The sequence below is a fragment of the Phocoena phocoena genome, chromosome 10 (genome assembly GCF_963924675.1).
Source record: "Phocoena phocoena chromosome 10, mPhoPho1.1, whole genome shotgun sequence".
In the NCBI taxonomy this organism is placed as follows: domain Eukaryota; kingdom Metazoa; phylum Chordata; class Mammalia; order Artiodactyla; family Phocoenidae; genus Phocoena; species Phocoena phocoena.
Window position 1 is genome coordinate 5,089,573 of NC_089228.1, and position 6,000 is coordinate 5,095,572.

Below are 6,000 nucleotides of genomic sequence, written 5' to 3' on the forward strand. Positions count from 1 at the left end.
TGGCAACTTTAGAATTTAAAGCTGTCCTAAAAGTCTATGATGTCACCGAGGGGCAGGGTAAATTCTTAGAAACCAACCCTTTCATCCAGGTGTCTGTACAGTTACTGTGCAACCCACACGCAGATCTCTTACACTCCCACTCAGGGTATTTCCCTACTTTTCTCCCTCCTATCTACCTTCTCCTTATCTGCGGTAAACTGTGCAGACTTCTCACCCCAGGTCTGCGCTAATCTGAACTCTTCCCAGAAGGTCAGGAAATCAGTCTCAGAGAGGCTTATCCACACATCACAATTCTCCTAGATGAGTCCACAAATTAACGTGCTCCTTAAAAAATCAGTTAAAACTGGCAATGAATTTATTTTCTAAAAACCAGTGAAGTGGAAGAAAAATGTTTCTTAAACAAGACACTGAAGCAAATTGAACTAAACGATTACAGGATTGAGTGTAAATTCTCCCTGTAAGGTTTTAAATCTCTATCGCAAATGATTCATGGTACATGAATTGATGACTTCATTTCTCTCCTTTACATCTGAGAAATCACAGTAGAGAAAACAATCTCATTGCAGCCCGTCCCTCCAAAGATTTTCAAGTTGAGAATGGCCTGGTCGCTGGAATAGCTGAAGGTATAGCAATGGCTGTGAGAAAGCCAAACTAGAACGTGAAGAGAGTGGAAATGAGGGCTGCTCCCCACTCCCCACCCGCACAGGGGAAGCCACTGAAAACATGGAACACGCATCTACAAGCACTGGCCTAAGCCTTTCTTTGACCTCTGCTCCCCCATCCTTTGAGTTAGGTCCCCACTTGGGCTCTGTAGCTGCATACTCAGGGAACAGGGTGAGGGGTTCAGGCCTGGAACCAAGGCCCTTACTTGCTTGCAAAGGAGACAATAAAATGGATTATTTAACAATCCATAAGGAGAATTTAAAATTTATTATTTGGATGATGCACAGTTAATTATATGCTTTTCCAGTGAGTCCCTGCTAGTAAACTGTTGGGTTCCTAGGAGGCAGATTCACTTTTCAAGCCACTAAAGGTCTATTTTTTGGCTACAGTTTCTTAGAGAGAGCCCCAAGTTTTATGACAAGCACAGCCACTGTGTGGTCTTTAAGCTGTGATATTAAAATGTCTTTTGAGCTGAAGGATCATAGGCCTCACTAAAAAACAAACACACATTAAGTATTTACAGGGTGCACCATAAAAATATGTAAAGAATAGAACTTTATCAAATCAAAGCACAGCCTGCACCTTCTAAACACATTAGACATAGAAACTGACACGAAAGGATATACACTGTGTCTACACAGGACTCACAGAGATATTATCAGCAAAACAAAAATGATTCCTAGGCTGATTTTTGTCTGAAGTCACCAGAGAATAGGAAATACAGTTTTAAGCTGAATAATGATGAAATTTCTCATCTCAGAAACGTTTTATAAATCGATCACCACATGGCAAGCATTACCTTCAGTTTATTCTTAACAATAATCTCACAATTAATACTAGGGTGAACTAAATAGTGGGAGAAGTATTAGCTCAATTAAATTCAGGGCCAAGGTCATATCATTTAAGATACACAGGTTTGCTGATAAAGTCTTAAAGCCATACAAAAAAAAGAGCACAGAACAATAATTGCACTACTTTTCCCATTTCATTGATTAGGAAATGGAGATTTAGAATGGATAAGTGACTTGCCTCGCTGTGACAAAATGATTAAAAATGTAAACATTCACATTCTGAAGTAAATATTTGTTATTAAAACATAGGTGTGCATTGACTGTTGAAGAAAAATATGAAGAATACATAAACCTGTTTTTTAAAATAAAAAAATAATGTAAGTATATACTATTATCGGGGATAGCTGCTGTCTTAACATCTCCGAAAGTTTTCCCCAAAATACGGTCTATTTTATTTGAGCTGATTTCCTGTCAAGAACCTACTTAAGTACTGTAGGTAAATAAAAATTAAAACATGACATTTTTATTAAATAAGCTTCAAAAGATATGCCATATAACTCCCCCAAGCCTACCTCTGTATTGTGATACAATGCAAATAGTAAACGACAAAGCCGAGGAAGGTTACAAATAATCTTCAATTTGAAAATTGTATCTAGAAGGCTATGAAGCTAACTGAATGTTGATATACTGGGGCTATCTATGCTAGCAAGGTGGTTATTTACAGATCTTACTGTACTTTTGTGGAGTCAAATTAGATCGGTTTCAAAGGACCTTTGTAATAAGCGTTTTAAATCGCTGCCCTTGTCGTTGCTTTTAGGCCTTAAGAGAGAAAGGGACAGGGCCTTAAGAGAGGTCAACTACCCTCATGAGGAGATCTGTTAGGAAAAATAAGAAAAGCAAGTTAGAAATTCACTTTAACAATTTTGAAGGTGTCAGGGGGCATATGTTTACGCCTATAGACTGGTGACATAACAAGTTTTCTCGATTAGTGATTAAAAAAAAATCCTCTACAGCTGATATTTATTTAGTGGAATCCTACGAGACCAAAAAGTTCTTCCGGTATATTTGCCACACCTTACGGCATTATTATGTTTCTAAGTTCGAGTGACAGTGAATTCAGCAGAACACCCACAAATTAGAATGACCAACATTTTCTGTCCTACCCATTGGACATATATAAATCCTATGAAAGAAGAGAAAGTAATAGACCAGGATATATAAAACATTTGTAAAGTATTATTTTAATATTGTTTTCATGAAAGTCTCCCGTTATTAAAAACCATTTCACAATTTGAAAACTAAATGAAATGTATTATTAATACCTGTGTATGCTTCCACAGCTGTGCCACTCACACAGCTTTCGAATACAAAATGATCTTGATAATTAGGGTTAGTGGCAAACATCCTCATTTTCAGAGGATTACAGAAGAGAAAACTAAGCATTTGTTTATAGTCATATAACTTACTAAGAGCAATTAGCTGTGATCAGTAATGTATTATTTCTAATACACAATCCTAAAGTCATACTTTTTTTTCTCTGTATAAATTTTTAATACACAGGAACAACACAACTTTAATGTCACGGGGATTTTGGAATTAATGTGATTTTTTTTAAAACTACAATTTAATGGTTTTTAAAATGTAGTTCTGAAAATATACAAAGAAACGAACAGTAAGGAAACTAGTCCCTTCAAAGAAAATAGTGTATTTAATTATTAAAAATGCCAACTGCAAAACTATTTTCAAGGTATTCTAAGTTTAATAAAGAATATGACGCTGGTGTATATTTTAGTTTTAATTAAAAAAAGAAATTATACCCTTTTAAATTTAAAAGAATGAAAAAAAAAGTGCCCAAAAAACTTAGCCTGGAATTCTCCAAAACTTTATACTTCACTGATGCCATGTTTTCATAGCAGTTATCATAAAAGCAAGAAACAAACGTTTAAACATGAAAAAGTTCTGATTTAAAAATTAAATCACCAGGTTTTTCCCCCCTTCCACTGACTTGCAGAAGATTGAGCAGTCGGTCACTAATTGATTCTAAGACCTTTAAAGTTAAGATATAATCATCGGCAAGTGAAGCGTCACATATCATTATAATTTAAATAAAGGAGAATGATGAGAAGTACACATTAAGACCAAAATGGATGCTTTTGTAACCAACCTCACTTTTTAGCTAACAGCATTCATTTTACAATTTTGTGTATTAAAGAATACTATGGTGCCGTACTAACTTCAGAGTGAATCTCATTGAAAACAGACAACACAAAAATTGTTTTCAAACTTGAAAAAGATCTTTGGAAATATCACTGCAAAAGCTAACTGGTAGCATCTCTGAGTATTTTCTACAGAACGTTCATAGGAGTGGAAGGTATTTCTTTAGAAAGAAGCTGCAATGAGTGTCTATGTCAGTCTCTATTCCAAAAGGGTTTTCTAAATCATCTAGACCATCAGGAGGTCCTGTTTTTCAGTCAGCGATTGATCACTTAGCTATGAACAAGAAGACTGCCACCGGATACCTGGGATCTGTCCAAGAACTGCCCAGCTCCTTCTAAAGGGTGTCAGTCACTGCTCTCTCAATAACTCCAGTTACAATTTGTTTCATGAATGATAAAAAGTTAACATGAAAATAATGTACTTTAAAATCGAGTTTTTCATACAACTCAGTCATCTTGCCTGGTTTTGTTTTCAGATGATGATCTATACAAATTAATTTTACATTTTGACCCCAATTTTGAAAGGAAAAGAAGAAAACTTCAGCTTCTTCATGACAGACTAGTTTTTTTTTTTTACTTTATGCTTCTTAAAATAATTGACACTATTTTCCCAACCATTATTCTCAGACCCAAGTGAATTAAATTCTCGCGGTAAGACAAGAACACAACAAAACAGTAACGATATAGTATCATCACCACGATCATCATCTTGCAAATTTGGGACGCATCACCAACACATTTCAACAAAGTGCAGTTACAGAAGCCGACTCACCTAAGCAATGGGAGTTAAGAATTTAGAAACGCAGCCTCCTGATCACCAGCAGAGGTAAAGGCCCCTTCTTTACCTAACAAGTGACCTTATATAAAACCAGCACATAGGTTACTCCCAGTTTCTGCCTCCTTACCTCAGGCTCCTCCCCAAATACCGAGACAGAAAGTACCACAAATACACACCCACTTTCCACCCCTTACACGGAGGGACCAGAGACTTCGGTTAAGCTGCCCTACCTCCACCTACCCCAGTCAGGCTCCGAGGAGCAGGAGTCGAGCCTGGCACGTGGAGGAACCAAGGCGCCGGCAGGCCATCTTCCCGACCACTGCGGGGGTGGGAGGGGGCCGCGCTCTCCATCCCCTGCCCTCCGGCAAGCCAGCCCCCATCCCCGGCCCCTTCCACTCGGCTCACCGCCAGCAAAGTGCTTAAGGGCACCTAGGCTGGGTGACCCCCCAAGTGCGCCCCTAACTTAACTGTCACCACGACCCCGCAATGGTCACTGTCGGGGTGCTGGAGCCGGACTCCGTCGCCGCGGGACGCACCCGCACGGGATCCCGTGCCCGGCCCCGAAGTACCCCGGGAGCAGCTCTCGGACCCTGCGCACTTTCGCCGGGGCTCGGAGACCCAGGTTCTCTCAGACCCCCGGTAAGGCGCGCGCCGAAGGGCCCGTCACGGCCGCGCGGAGCGCACGGGCTCGCGTCGCCGGTGCGGACCGCCGCTCTCCCCCGCGCGCCCCGCGCGCAGCCCGTGCCCTCCGCCGCCTGTGTATTAGCCCTGCGCCGGGACGTCTCCTCAGGGCGCGACCCTCGGCCGGGACCTGTCAGCCCCGGTGCCCTCGGACCACGACCTGTCAGCCCCGGTGCCCTCGGACCACGACCCGTCCGCCCGGGGCCCCTCCGTCCGAGAGCCCGTCGGCCCCTGCTCCCCGGAGCGCGCCTCAGCGCGGGTCCCTCCGGGGCCCCGCGCCCCTCGGCGAACCCCTCCGTCCACGGGCCCTCGCCCGGCGCCGCTGCCCCGACCGCCCCTGGCAGCCCGACCCTGACCTGCGGCGGTGGCCTGGCGGTCCGCTCTGGTGTCCCGGTGGCCGACCCAGCGCCCTAGGCGGCGGCGGCTCCGGCTCGGGCTCCGAGTGCGGTCGGCCCCGCCTGCAGCCGCTGAGCCAGGCCGGGCCGGGGGCGGGCGGGGGCGGGGGCGCGGGGCGGGCGGCGGGGCGGGGGGGGGGGGGTGGCGTTCGAGGGGGAGGGGAGCGGCCGGGGCGCCGCCGCCCCGCGCACAGTAGGACTCCTGCTCGCCGCGCCCACCTTCCCTGGAGCCCCTACTCTGCGCCCGGCCTTGCTTGTTCCTCACAGCCGCCGCTGGGAGGCGACCCAGAAATGGTCCCATTTTCCCTGAGGAGGGACCGGCCGGAGCCCAGGAAGATGCCCACGGTCACGTCGGGGAGAGCCGAGGTGTGGAGTTCCGGAGCTGCCCTCCCTCTCCAGGCCCGCGGGTCTCGCCTTCGCAGTGGTCTGCGGGTGTTTTGTTTTGTTTTTTTCTTTTCCTCAAGTTCTTTTCGATG

General features: G+C 44.6%; 1 protein-coding gene across 3 annotated transcripts in view; it reads right to left on the reverse strand.

The window, feature by feature from the left end:
• Positions 1 to 5,566, reverse strand: part of PPARG (peroxisome proliferator activated receptor gamma) — a 130,099-nt gene extending 124,533 nt beyond the window's left edge. For 2 of the 3 annotated variants that reach the window (XM_065886490.1, XM_065886488.1), the window contains exon 1: positions 4,443 to 4,513. The gene's annotated coding sequence lies outside the window, so the exon portion shown is untranslated. Of the gene's footprint in view, positions 1 to 4,442; positions 4,514 to 5,485 lie in introns of those variants that run through there. The other variant, XM_065886489.1, reaches the window with a different exon arrangement.
• Between the last annotated feature and the right edge of the window lie 434 nt (positions 5,567 to 6,000).